We start from the raw sequence: 16,053 nt of genomic DNA, 5'->3' as shown, positions 1-16,053 counted from the left end.
TGGACCTGGTCTGATTTATAAATTGATAGAGAGATAATAAAAGGGTTGGATCCTTAATTGGATTAAAAGATATTTTAATATTGGTTTATAAATTAAACTAGATTTGATTTAAAGTCCATTAAAGTGGACTTGATTTAATTTTAATTAATCTAGAACCAGTCCATTCAAATGCAAGCCCAAGGCCTTGGTTAGACCATGGCTAAGTTAAGGAGGAAACACCTCCTTGGGTGTGGTTTGGCCGAATTGGTGTCCTAGGGTGCACCAAAATCAGCCACAAGGTAGCTTAGAGGTGTTAGATGGTAGTTGGAGTCTTGCTAGATCAAGACTCCTCGGTATCTTGTGCATAGGTCACATATAAAGCCTCTGAAATCCTTATAGCCAACCAGCAGCTGCTGCACACGCATACCCATGAAAATTTTTCTCCTAGTTTCTCTCAAAAAACCCTCTCAAGATCCCAAAGATCGAAAGAGGAATAAGAGATTAGACGTTAGCCAACAACGTTGTTGATTCTTTGCACTTCCATGGAAGTTTTTCTAATACAAAATCTGCACATTCTTGGTGCGTTAGTGTTTGGATGGTCTCTAGATCGAGATATCACTATGAACGGATCCGGAACAACGAATCAACGCTTTTAGCCGAATGATAAAAACAACAAGGTGTAAAAATCTCATTTAGTATTTACATCCGTCTTATTTATTTTTAGCAGAATTCTTGCCTCCTTAGTTTTGTTTTTACACCAAATGCCCTAAAAAAGATTAAGGGTATATCCCTTTTTCGAGATTTAAATGTATGTTAAATTATTATTTTTTTATTTTTTGAGCTTCCGCTCTTCAAGTGGTATTAGAGCCTGAATCGGTGTATAGACCTAGAATTTAACATGTTTAATACGGATGTGCATGATAATATATTTTAATCGGCTTTGGAAGCTTGATTTTTGGTCTTAATTACATCTCTAGAACTAAGGTTTTAGATTTTTTAATTATGCATTTAATTTTGGGCATGAGAATTTTTTGAAATTTGAAAATTTTCAAATATAATTGATTTTTGTTGTTCAAGTATTGCAGAAAAAGAAAAACAAAAAGTTTCACAAAAATAAGAAAACAACAGTAAATGTGTTGCTGCCTACCGGCCGATTACTGGCTGGCAGCGAAAGCTTTGCTCACGCAGCTTGGCCAGCGCGCTTGTCAGCGTGAATGCTGGTACGAGTGGGCCTATGCGTGCGGGCGTACACACAACACGTGCACGGAGCCCTGTCTGCTAATGCCGGCTGTGACATGAGCGCATCTGGCAGGGGTGTCTGCGTGCGTTAGCCTAGCTACGGCAGGTTGGGCCGGTTGGTCATCTGGACTTATTGCTTCTGTTTTTCCAGGATTTTTTGCATGTCTTTCGAAAATAGTTAATTTTGGGGTATTTAATATTTTTTTTAAAATTTGGTATTCTCCAAACTTAAATTTGTAAAATTAATTTTAATGGATTTTCAAACAAGAACTATTTGTTTGCATGGGGTTGCACTTATGTCCATAGTTAAGTTGCATTATTTTTAATGTAAAATTCATTGAATTGGATTGTGATTAATTTATGATATTGAATATCATTATTGTAATGCATGGTTTGTGTTATAGTTTTTGTGCATGTTTATTTTCGAAATAAATGTGTTGTTTTGTTAATTGATAACATAGATGATCACAAAGCCATTTGGAGCTTATGGATGGTTTCTTTTCTATTATTTTGGGGCCTACATATATTATTTTCTTATCTCTTCATTTTTAGCCTAACTATTTTAAGGCTTGCTTTCTCCTTATTTATGTACTTCCCCTAACTTTTGTTTGAGGTTTCTTTTCAATAGGTTAGAGATACGTTTACTTTTATTTTTTATAATAATCGAAGAAAGCAAGCCCAAATGATGAAGGCCCATGAAAGAGGCCATGGGTTGGCCCATAGAAATCCATGGAAAAGAGGCCTGGAGGACGGTGCCTACGAAGGAGATGAAGAAATAAAGAGAGATTACAAGGCCCGTAATATGTTAATGGGTTTAAATATCTTGTAATAGCGTAGGGCCTACTCTAGACTGCCAAAGATCCACCATGGGCTCAGTGCACTGCATAGGTTATTGAGCTTGTGATCATCCAACAGGTGTGTACGCCTTTTTTCACATGCGATGCATTTTAACTAATGTTATTAATATTTAGAATATTATGCATACAAAATACTAAAATGTGACAAGGTCTGGGTCATATAAATAACAAATGACTATCAGTTGGTTTGACCAAGTTAAAATATTAGACCCTAAGCTCAAAATAAACAAAAGATTATTTTACCATTCCTTCCATCCACGATAATGTAATGAGGAATTTGATTTCATCTATACGTGGTCTCACGAGTCCTGGCACATTTGGACTGAAATGAAGCTGCACTATTGTCGTGAACGAAGTGAACACACACCTATTTCCTAGTGTCATGAGTCGTGAGGGGAGACAGTCTACACTATGATTCAGTTGATGGGTTGAGTATGACACTAAGTAAGGTCACTCGCTTGGAGTCCTCGTGATCACTTGAAAAATGTGAGGCTAAATATCTTGGGGAACTCATAGGTCAAGAATGGTATTTGATGCCTCCTACATTGTTATTTCCATGTGAATCATAAACGTGGGGTATGGAGAACTTCGTTTGTGGACCCCAAGCCCACTAGGAAAAGGTTTCCGGAAACACCATTTGAGAGTGATGGACTTTCATAGAAATAATGAGAGGGTTAATGACTGAAGTCCCAGTCCTTAACTTGAATATAATATTATGATAATCAACTAATTTTTCTATTTATTAATAGATGCCTAAAAATCCACTTAAAACCATACTTGATTCTAATAAATTTGATGGAACAAACTATTGGAATTGGATGGGAAATACACTGAGTGATAGTCATCGATTTCAAGAACCTAACTTATGTTCTGGATTAGTCTCTACCTCGGAATTTGCCGGAAGGGTTCCAGCAATGAGAATATTTGATGTTCGTCAGTGGCATGAGTACTACTGAAATATACGCAGTATTGCACTGGGCACGATGCGTAACAAGATCTAAAAACAGTACGAGAGGTATTAATATTTCGATGCAAGACATGCTTATTTTAGTTTGAGTTTTATAAATATGGGTATTTGGTCTACTTTTATAGTAGTTTCTTGCTTTTAGTAATTCTTATTTAAAGTATGCTTTAATTTGAAATTATGTATCTATATATATCGATAATTTATTACACTATTTTCAATAAAAAAATTCACTTATATTTAGTTTTCATGAATCGCAAGTATATAATAATTAATGAATGAATTTTAAAAATTGAATCATACTTTTAATATAGTAAAAAAAAAATGCCCCTTAACATAACAAAAGAAAAAAAGTTGATCATATTACTTCCTTCCAATGATTATAAATTCGTTTTGGTTTTTGATAATTAAAAATGAAGATTGAATTAAAAATTTAATTGACGTGCTCACTTAGTTTGAGGCATAATTTGATCTATAGTTAAAGTAATTGAAAAACTATTTAATCGATCCATTGAATTTGTTTAATGGAATAAGTTCAAGTCAATTAAACTTTTCATTGATTTAACAAAAATAATAAGTAGTTAATCATTTTATTGATATTAAAAATTAGTTAATCAAATTAAAAAATTGTCCGAATTTAAAATTTTCTTTTTAATTATAAATGTTGACAAAATAATAAGAAAAGAATAAAGAGAAAATTGATTGGCTATAAATAAATTATTGGATTGTTTAAAGCGCAAGCAAAGATCTCTAGCTCTCCATCTTTTTAATTATAAATGTTTATTTGAATTTTCATTGCCCGAATTTGATGGAATGCCTATTAAGAGAAGAGCATATAACAAAGATAAGAATTAAAATTCAACCAAACCTAAACCAATTATGTTGTTAAAGAAATGAATATGATTTAAAGTAGAACATTTTACATACCTTCTATTTCCTTTTCTATCTCAGTAATATTTCTTGTACTACTTCCACTTCCATCCCCAACTTGAATGTTCTGGAAGTTTTAATATGCGTCATGAACAAATCACATAATAGTTCATTCATTTTCTACAATCTTCTATAGTTGAAAAGTTAGAAAATAAAACATATCCACATAAATTTTGCTCAAAGATAAAATGGTTTTATGGATTCAGAATTTACCTGTTCGAGCACTAGATCATTCCTCCGACAACTATAGAGCATAAAAGTTGCAACCTCCTTTAAAGAGCTGAAGTATTGAGAGACTCTATCATGAATATAGTACTATTGCATGAAATTTTGGTTGAAGAATGTCAGTTATATTACATTAGTTTTGCATAACTAAAAAATTGCACTTTCTCTTTTGTAATATCCAAACCTTGTATCTTGGTTGGATTTTTACTGTCTCAATAATTTCCAGTAGAAGGTCCACGTCTTGTTGGAGACGGACTTTCTTCACTCTTACGTCCAACTTGTCTTCATTATCTTGTACAATTATGTGATACATGTCCCTTTTTCCTACTTCAACCTTCCATACATATGTATATTAGTAGAATAGACGAATTTATTTTATAACTTATAATATCACATTTTTTAGATAAAGAAATGTAAAAGTGCATAATAACAAAACTGCACGTGATTGCACATTAATATCTAATCTTGTTTCCTATTTTTTATGGCATGAGGTGCTAGAGATAAGTAATGTTATTGCATAAGCTTTCTACAAACAAAGTGTTATATGTAGATTAAAGAACAAATAAAAAATTATCAAGAAAATAATTAAATTTTAAAATAAAAAGTAATAAGATGAGAAAAAGATTACTTCAGTACTCGAATTCAGTAAATTATAATAGCAAATGGATTTCTAATCTTCAAATGATTTGGATATATAAACTTAGCTTGCATCCCAAAAATAAAGAATTACTATTATTTTAGTTTTATTGATCATAGGGATCTCACATTATATCTTGTAATTGAGAAACTTCCACCAAACTAATGTTAAATTAATAGTCATGGACTAAACACATGGTTGCTAGTCGTTGATCAAGATGCCTAAAGAGTCGGGCTGAAGAGGGACTCAATCTAGGATCTGATTGACCCAATTCAGAAGAATTGGTTGGTCCAATCCAGATTAATCATGGGCTGATTTCAAGTATCAATACATGAGACAGGCCCAGCCCAATGACCTAGGACCTCCTAACCCTCGGTCGAGTTAGCGGGCCAATCTAATCGTAGCTACTTCTTCTTTTTTTTTTTTTTTAATAATACATGATATATAAGTTTTATTTTATTCTTATAGCTTAACTATTTTATATTTTTTATACTTTTGAAACTCTAAAAAGTTTTACCTTTATTCTTCTACTTCTATATTAATACAACAATTTACTAAAATTTATTGTTATTTTTTTAAAAATGTATTTTAAATATTTTTTGGGCTTTTCATTATTTAAGTTTATTATTTGTAGCTAGTTGGTTAAATTGTTATTATGATCTTTATGCGGTCTTAGCTACTTTTTTTTGTAGTTTTGACTTTTTGTTTGGTTTAATTCATGAATTATTTATTTAAAATAAAAGCATAAATTATTTAAGCTTGTTGAAAAAAGTATCTCATCTTCATTAAAAAAGGAAGGAAAGAAAACTTATTTGGTTTGAGGTATAAAAATTATTTAACGTATAAAAATTAGTGTTTTCAAATATGGTAAGAAAATATATCAAAAAATAAGGTAAAAAAAAAAAGACAAGTTTTATTGAGCATGATTTCTATAACCTCAAGAATGGATTCTACATCAATTTGTTTTAAAACATTTATGAAATAACGAAAGTTAAATTTCTTGTTGAACCCTAACTATGGAAAAAAAATTCTACACTAGAATCGTCAAAAAAAGGCAAAAAAACAAAAAGAAGGAGATAATATTTATGAAAATTAATTAAAGAGTTCATCATCTGTACGTATTGTTGTATTGTAATCAACCATTTGTCTTTACAAAATTCTTTATATACAACTCCAGTTTTTTAGTAAAATTGAAAATTTTAAAGTAGTGATGAAGTTAAAACTGATACTCAAACCTGAAAATTAATCATCTATACCTTTTTTTCAAGTTCAACCATTTTGCATTTATTAAAATTTGAGAATACTTTTAACTAAGGATCTATTGAAATTCGGTTCCAAAGGCTGGATATTTTGAACGAAATATATGTGGTAGGTGTGATTTAATCTGAAAAATATAATTAATGATTTGGTATATAAATATAGGTATAGACTAATGTCACTTGATTCATAATTTTAGTGATTATTACACTTTGAGGATTAGATTTCCTTGCTGAACTAATGCTGTAGTAATTTAAGTTTGAAATTGAATTGCAATTATATTAAAGTTATACAGATATACTAATGTGTGTAAGAATTTTTTGCACCAATATATTTGGTTCTTTGCCCCCAAAAATATATCGCTTTCAAATATTTTGGAAACAAAAATCAATTGACACTTTTGAATCCATTAATCTCATTATATATATACACATATGTAATAGACACTTAAAAAAAGCTAAAAGAATAACAAAGACTAGAGGGTTGGATATAACAAAAAATAAAGCAGATTCTGGAATATCCAACCCTCTAAGGCTGACAATCCTCTAGCAGCTTCTGGAATGTCTTATGTAAAACAAACAAAATTATTAACACTTTTAAGCACGAATTAATTTTTTTTAAAAAAATAATACCTACTTACCACCACCTCCAACGCCCTCGGCCCGCTCCATCCGTCGTCCACTTTTTCTTGTAGCACTTCTCCAATAATTTCATCTGCTTGGGGGGGCTACCGAGCTTTGCCTCCTGTAGAAGAAAAAGCATCTTATTTATAAAATAATGGTAAAGCATTTAAAATACTATTATTTACTTACCAACTCCCTCTTGTGCATGTCGATAGAGGAAAACCCACCCGGTTCACCTAGGATTGGCCTGACCAGGATGGACAGGGCGATGGAAAGTACCTTCTGGATTTACTTATCAGCCAAAATGTGGAAGACCCAGAACATGGACTCATCGTCACAGTCCCACAAGTAGGTCAACTACAATAATAAAATTAAATCAAACATTAGTAAAATTCATTAAATAATTAGATTATTAGATAAAACCAAATTAATTTAAAATTGATTACCTTAATGCTCTCAAACCAGAAATGTTGGTACTCTGGCGGCACCTGCCTCATGGGGACAGGTGGGGAAAGCGTCCCCGTCACGACTGCATTGATGCGCTCGTGACAGCGGCGATCAAACCTATAAAGAACATGCTATATTGGAGATTTTCAAGATAAAATAATACTAACAGAATTTGATAAATAAATTTAACTCGCGTCATCGAGACTGATGTATGGGGCGTGCTAATGGTGGGGGTACTGATGGTAGTGGTGAACAACCATCGGGGTGCAGACTGTTGTATCATGTCATTAGCTATCGGTGCAGCTCCAGATGCTCTAGCATCATTTGGAGACGGCGGGGCGGGGGACGGTGCGGTCGTGTCAGGTTGTGTGGGTGGTTGAAGAACTGCTTCCCCAACATGGGAAGCATTCGACGAAACTGGTAGAAGTTGAAAGCTATGACAACGATCGTGTCCTCGACCATGTGGAACAGGAGGCGTACCATTGAACATGATCTAAACAAATTATTGAGAAGTATTAGTCTAAATTTTACCAATATTCACGTTAATATGTATATAAAAAAGAATATACTAATGCTTACATATCGGAAATGTTATCATGAAGTTATGAGCATTGTACTCATTAATTATTTAAAAATATATAATTCTCTTGTGCACGTATACAAACGGGCCAAGTATTGCTTTAAGCCTGTTTAGCCTGTCACAGAACTTTTTATTGTAGTATTTGTTACATTTATCCATTTTAATCTATCAACATTGTCTTTTGTTGACAGATGTAGATGGATAAACATAACAAGTTTTACTGGCAAAATTCAATTAATGGGCTAAACAAGATTAAAGGCATGCGTGATCTGTTTCTACGCTGTTACCAAAGAACTACACATTTTTAAATAATTATTAATCATTGGGAATATTGTCCTCAATTTGTTTTCTATTTCTAATGATTATATAATTATATTTTAATTTGAAAATTACCTTAATATTGTTATTGTTGATATTATTTTGTATATAATATTATTATTGGGATTATTGGTCTAATTTTGTGATTACTGACATTATTATATAAAAATGTTATTGTTGGGAATATTCTTTAATTTTGCGATAATTGACATTGTTATCTAAATAATGTTATTACTAGGAATTTAGCCTATTTTTCGTGATTATTGAAATTCTTATGTAAAAATATTATTACTGAAAAAATTGGTCTAATTTTTTTTATTATTGACATTATTATGTAAATATGTTTTTATTAGGAATATTGGTGTAATTTTTGTGATTATTTAAATTACTATTTAAAAATATTATTATTGAAAATATTGATCTAATTTTTTTTATTATTTAAATAATGTTATTATTGGGATTAACCATTGGTCAAATTTTTGTGATTGTATACATTATGATGTAAAAATTATTTTATTGAAAATATTGGTCCAATATTTTTTATTATTTACATTATTATTTAAATAACTTTACTATTGAGATTATATATTGGTCTAATGTTTTTTGGTTCATTACGTAATATGTAAAAATTAGCCTATTTTTAAATCATTGTACATGTATACAATAAATTTCATAAAAAATTTAAGGAATATGATATAATACACATAAGAATTGCATAATTTATAGAATATTACTGTAAATTTCACAAATAAGTACACTATACAATTACTAAGTTACACAACAATTGCATAAATTACACAACTATACAATTAATTTTGAAAAATTACACAAAATTTCTATAATTGTAGAAATTACATAAAATAAATTTCTATAATTGCATAAATTCTTATACAACTATATATTACTATAATTGAAAAAATTGCATAAAATATTTTTTTTTGCAGAATTTTAAAAATAGCAAAAACTTTACAGAATTTTTAAAAATCACCCAAAATTAAGAGAAATTTTTTAAAATCACCAAAAATTTACAAAAAATTAGAGAATTACATAAAATTTACAAAATTATTTTAAAATTCTCAAAAATTTACAGAAATTATTAAAATTACCAAATATTATGAAATTTTTTAAAATTTCATAAATGTATAAAAATTTTAAAAAATTAAAGCAAAATTAAGAAAATATTTTTAAATTGCCAAAAGTTTTTTAAAATGTTTTATTTTACAATAAATATCAAAAAAATAAAAAATGTAGGAAAAACCGTCCCAAACATGTTAATGCTAAGAAAAAGTAGACCATAAATTAATTAAGGTCATTGGAAACATATAATGCTACAAATTAAATCGATACGTGTTACAAGATCAAGTATAGTTGTATATATAAGATTGTTAGTCTTACATATATGTAAGTGGCATCTTAAAATTTTTATCAGGCCATTGGATAGTAAGATATTGTATTAAAAGTTTTTGAAATATTTGTTATATGGATACTAAGATATCGTATCTGATAGATAATCAATGAGGTTAAAAATGATGTAACTATCCATCAGACAATTTGATTTTAGATCAGACCACTAGATATGTTCACATATGCAAAGTATTATTATGAGTTTAAGTTTGGAATTAATCAGTGTCCCGGATATTAAGACATTGTAATAGGGAAGTGAACAAGCAATCTATGGGAATATTTAGGGATGGTTTAATCATTTTAGAAATAGATATTTTATACAAATAATTTTATTTAATTTTATATTTTGCAATGGTCAAATATTAAATAACCATTCCTATGTTTGATTTTCCCTCCAGTTTCTGTTGGAGCAAAATTATACCGCTCCTATATTTTAATTTTTCCTCTTTTTTATTTGGGACATTGCAATATATTGAACGGTTTATTTTATTAATGTCGGTTCAAAGTTGGAATAGGCTTTGGATCGACTTCCTAATTTTTTATCATTCCTAAATAGAAAAAAAAGTGTGTTTTGTTTTTTTAAAAAAAAATATTGGTATGGACAAATAGTTTGCAAGTTGTACTTCTAAATTAGCTGGTAAATTATTTTTATAAATTATTATTGATAATTTTTTAACTTATACTAATTTTTACTCAGCAAAATACACAAACACTTGATATAGAAAATGCTAAATGTCAATTAGAATTTTTGTCTTCTTCAGTCTCGTAATCCTCATCAAAGCTATCGTCGTCAGACTCGTCATAAGATTTACAATTCCCCGATCAGGATGTACCTGCTCGTTGATTAGCAACAGAAAGCTCAATGACTAATTGTTTACCATTTGGGCTATGTATGTCATAATTATGATTGTCCGTCGCAACTTGGAGGTATTCTCTCAACCTCTTGAAACGCAATGTCGGTCCATCGAGAGTCAAGGTGTATACGGCTTTAGGCATCATGTTCATCCTCCTTTTGTCCAGCTCAAGCTTCGGTCAGTTATATATGATATTCAGGTCCTTCCATGTATTCAGAGTATCCTTCATTCTTCCTTTTATATCTATCACAGTATTGAATATAATGTCAAACATGTTTTCTCAATGTGCATGACATCAAGATTGCGTCATATTAGATGCATCAACCAGTAGTGGAAATTCCAAAAGATGTTTTTCTTTGTCCACTTATAATCGCTATCGTACCCATCCGCAAGTGACAACGACACTTCAACCGCAGGGCTAAACTCTCCAACCCGTTTGCGGATCTGTTCTCCCATCAATCTTGGCTGTGCAACATTCCTTTCTACTCGGTTCTTAGTGAATGCTTTCTTGTTCCTACGGTTCGGATAGTCCAGTGGGAAGAACTGTCTGTAACAGTCAAAGCAGCATGCCTTTCTACCGTTCTGCAGGTAGAACGAATGTGTGTGGTCCATACAAACTGGACACCGCATAGTACCAGTGGAACTCCATCCAGACGCCATTCCATAAGCGGGTAAGTCGTTCATAGTCCACATCAACATGGCGTGCGTTGGGAATATCTCGTTTCTCAGTGTCGCACATTAGTACACCCACATGCCGCAAATTCTACAACTCCTCGATCAATGGCTCCAGGTAAACATTGATGAAATGTTTAGGAGTGGGAGGATCGAGGTTCACCATTATCACGAACATATACTCGCACTCATGCACATTCCCAGTGGGAGATTATATGGTATAAGTATAATGGGCCAACATGAGTACGTACGACCGTCCTGCTCGTGCGGTGCGCACCCATCCGTGCACAAATTTAGTCTAACATTACGGGGCTCTACTGCAAAATGACGACATGTTCAGTCAAAATGCCTCCATGCATCTGCATCAGACGGATTGAATATGGATCCCTCTTTTGTTTCATTGTTGGCATGCCATGTCATTTGCTCGGCAATCGCTTCTGAAGCATACGACCTTTGCAGGCGAGGGGTAATGGGCAGGTACCTATTGTGTCTTTTTGCGAGTAGAATTTCGCGCCCTGGTTGACTTGTACCTAGCTTCTATACAAAACTTGCAATAGTCTAAGATCACCTTCTAGTACAACATGGAACCATTTTTACACACATCAATCTTCTCAATAGGTAAACCCAAGTTTCTTATCAATTTCTTCATAGTATAGTAATCCTGGGGCAGGGTGTGGTTGCGGGTCACTATATGATCAGCCCATTGGAATATTTGGTCATATATATGCTGAGAAAATGGCCAACGACCTTGATATTCACCAACTCAGCAACAAACCTCAATTGAGATTGGGTGCAACCGTTCCCCAATGGTTGCTCTGCTGCATGCACTACATCGTGAAACCAGTCTGCCAGTCCAAACACATAATCGTACCACCTACCGTAATATGAATTAAGCCCTACATTAGTAGAAAATGATCTCGTACCATTATCAGACATACTATCCCGATTATACTTAGAAGACCAGACAGCCAGCTTGGCGACATAAAAAACCATCCTCTATGCCGAATCCATCTGCACTGCATCACCCCAAGGTGTACTGGTACCCTCCATAACATTAGAAATGGGAATTTGCTCCCCTGCAATTGGGCCGCGATGACGGCCTCAAAATACTCCTACACCCTCTCCTCGCCATGAGAAGTCCAATTATAATACTCCGGCATAAAACATTTCATAAATAAGTCAAAATTACCTTGTCCGTGGTTTTGAAAACTTCATTTTTGCACTTTCAAAAAGGACACTTAATTTTCTCACCATCCATATATGCATGTTGAGACTTGGGTCATTTTATAAATGTAGCAACACTGTTTGAAATGTTCTTCTCATAAATCAATTTCCTCAACTGTTTTAACATGACGATGAGTCCTAAACAAACACAGAAACACTGTTTTATAGTAGTTTCTTACGTTTAGTAATTTTTATTTAATTTTGCTTTAATTTGAAATTATTCATCTATATATCAATAATTTAATACACTGTTTTCAATAAAAATAAATCACTTATTATTTAGGTTTTCATGAATCACAATTATTTAATAATTAATGAATGAACTTTAGAATATTGAATCATACTTTTAATATAGTAAACAAAAGAAATGCTCCTTAATATAACAAAAGAAAAAAAAGTGGATCATATTACTACCTTACAATGATTATAAGGATTCACATGAATAAATTCATTTTGGTTTATGATAATTGAAAATGCAGATTGAATTAAAAATTAAATTGACGAGATCACTTAGTTTGAGGCATAATTTGATCTATAGTTAAAGTAACTAAAAAAGTATTTAATGGATCCAATGAATTTGTTTAATGGAATTAATTTAAGTCCATTAAACTTTTCATTAATTTAACCAAAATAAAAAGTAGTTAATCATTTGATTGATATTAAAATAGTTTTATTGATTTGTATGAGCCTAATCAAATTTTTCATTGGACAACCATATCAAAAGCTTTTGGAGAGGGAAAAGATCTTCGAATTTAAAATTTCCTTTTTAATTATAAATGTTGACAAAATAATAGGAAAACAATAACTAGAAAATTGACTGGCTATAAATTAATTAAAGTGCAAGCAAAGATCTCCAGCTTTTCATCATCCATTTTATTTGGATTTCATTGCCCGGATATGATGGAATGCCTATTAAGATAAGAGCATATAACAAAGATAAGATTTAAAATTCAACTAAATCAAAATCAATTATGTTGACATTTCTTGTAGTACTTCCACTTCCATCTCCAACTTAAATGTTTTGGAAGTTTTAATATGTGTCCTGAGAAAATGACATAATAGTACTCATTTTTTGTGATCTTTAATACTTGAAAAATATAAAATAAAACATATCCACATAAATTTTGATCAAAGATAAAATAAATTTGTGGATTTTGAATTAACATGTTCCAACACTAAATCATTCCTCAGACAACTATAGAGTATAAAAGTTGCCACCTCCTTTAAAGAGCGGAAGTTTTGAGAGACTCTATCATGAATATAGTATTATTACATGAAAATTTGGTTGAAGAATGTTAGTTATATTATATTAGTTTTGCATAACTCAGAAATTTAAAGATTATTTAGGTAAAGTATTAAACAATTACTACCTTATCACTAGCATTTGAGGCTCCTCTAGTTGTTCCTGTAGGGATAACTTGTATCTTTGTTGGAGTTTTATTGTCTCAATAATTTCTGATAGAGGGTCCACGTCTTACGTCCAACTTGTCTTCAATTTCTTGTACAATTATGTGATACATGTCCCTTTCCCCTACTTCAACCTGCCATACATATATACGTTAGTAGAATAAATGAGTTTATTTTATAAATTATAATATCATATTTTTTAGATAAAGAAACGTAAAAGTGCATAATAGCAAAAATGCACGTGATTGCATACGAATATCTAATCTTGTTTCCTTTTTTTGGTGCGTGAGGGGCTAGAGATAAGTAAAATGATTGCACAAGTTTTCTACAGACAAAGTGTTATATATAGATTAAAGAGCAAATAAAAAATTACCAAGAAAATAATTAAATTTTAGAATAAAAATTAATAAGATGAGATAAAGATTACTTCAGTACTCGGAATCAATAAATCATAATAGCAAATGGATTTCTAATCTTCAAATGATTTGGATATAGAAACCTAGCTTGCATCCCAAAAATAAAGAATTACTATTATTTTAGTTTTATTGGTCATAGGAATTTCACATTATATCTTGTAATTGAGAAACATGCACCAAACTAATGATAATTCAATGGTCATGGACTAAACACATGGTTTCTAGTCGCTGATCAAGATGCCTAATGAGTCGGGCTCAAGAGGAACTCAACCTAGGATCTGATTGACCCAATCAAGAAAAGTTGGTTGGTACAATCCAGGCCAAACCTAGGCTGACTCTAATTATCAATACTTGAGATAGGCCCAACCCAATGACCTAGGACCTCCTAACCCTGGGTCGAGTTAGCGAGCTGACCTAATCGAGCCACTTCTTTTTCTTTAAAAATGAATGACATATAAATTTTATTTTACTCTTGTAGCTTAACTATTCTATATTTTTTATACTTTTGAAACTCTAAAAAGTTTTACCTTTATTCTTATACTTCTATATTAGTACAAAAATTCACTAAAACTCATTGTTATTTTTTTTAAAATGTATTTTAAATCTTTTTTGGGCTTGTCATTATTTAAGTTTATTATTTGTAGTTAGTTGGTTAAATTGTTATTAAGTTCTTTATGCTGTCTTAGCTACTTATTTTTGTAGTTTTGATTATTTTTTTGGTTTAATTTGTGATTTATTTATTTAAAATAAAAGCATAAATTATTTAAGTTTGTTGGAAAAACTATCTCATCTTCATTAAAAAAGAAAGAAAAGAAAACAGCCACAATCAGGTTTGGTTTAAGCCATCACCGCTGCTATTGCACTTTCTCTTCATCCCCCGTTTTGTGATAAATTTAAGGTATCAAAATTAGTGAATATGAGTTTAGTCACTACAGCTACTGGTCATGATAAGAAAATATATCAAAAAATAAGGAGAAAAGAAAAGACAAGCTTTCTTGAGCATGATTTCTATAGCCTCAAGAATGGGTTCCACATGAATCTATTTTAAAAGATTTATCAAATAACAAAGTTGAATTTCTTGTTGAACCCTAATTATAGAAAAAAAATTGTTAATATATTCAAAAATTAAATATTTAGTTTTTTAAACTTTGACAGGAAAATAAATTAATTAAAAACAAATTGGAGAAACAAAAAGAAAAATAATTAAATTTGTACTTGAGGCTCCATTAATCTTACATGTAGAGCACAAGAGATGGGATCTGACGATAGCACATCACCGAAATTTCACAAAATGAATTTGTATTTGGGTCGGATGAAATAATCCGGCCAAAATCTTTGGTGTATGTTCTTGAAGAATTTTGTAGGCAAATTATAACGACGACGAATTAACAAATTGATTCAAAAAGAAGAATTAAAGAAGGAAAAAGAAAGAATCAAATGTTTGAGAAAAGGAATAATGGAGTTGCCAGGATAGAATTCATCTTACATTTATGGAGTTTTTTGCCTTTTCTTGGCTAATGAAGGAATCAGATGTAACGTCCCTAGGGCTCTCTGAGCGTAGTACTTTATGGACTTGAATAGTGTTCTGCAGTGAGTGTGTTGAGGGAGAAAAGGCGTGAGAAAATCTAAAGTGTGAGTGGTTCACTAAGAGAGTGTGAGTAAATGTTCTGTGTGTATGTGCGAGTGTTTCAAACAACAAATCTAGACAGGGGGTAGTAGAAGCCTCAGAAGTTACATTCTGTCTTTTGCTCATAATATTTTTCTGTTAATTTCTTCTTTGTTGGTTTGTCTTTTCTTTTTAAACTATGCTCAATTTACTGCTTTTCCTACTGCACCTTGCTTATTTCTACTGCTACTATTGGATTCTGTGAGCTATTTCTATAGGCGCACTGTGCTAGGGTTGGCGAGTGTTATGTTGTTATGTTATTATGTTGCTATTTGCTATAAGTAGTTGTTTACTGCGGACTGCTAGCCACATGGTGCCCTTTTTCCCACATTGTAGAAGGCGCCTCGTGAGAAG

Source organism: Sesamum indicum, unplaced genomic scaffold (genome assembly GCF_000512975.1).
Source record: "Sesamum indicum cultivar Zhongzhi No. 13 unplaced genomic scaffold, S_indicum_v1.0 scaffold00191, whole genome shotgun sequence".
Lineage (NCBI taxonomy): Eukaryota > Viridiplantae > Streptophyta > Magnoliopsida > Lamiales > Pedaliaceae > Sesamum > Sesamum indicum.
Note: the sequence above shows the minus strand (reverse complement) of the source record.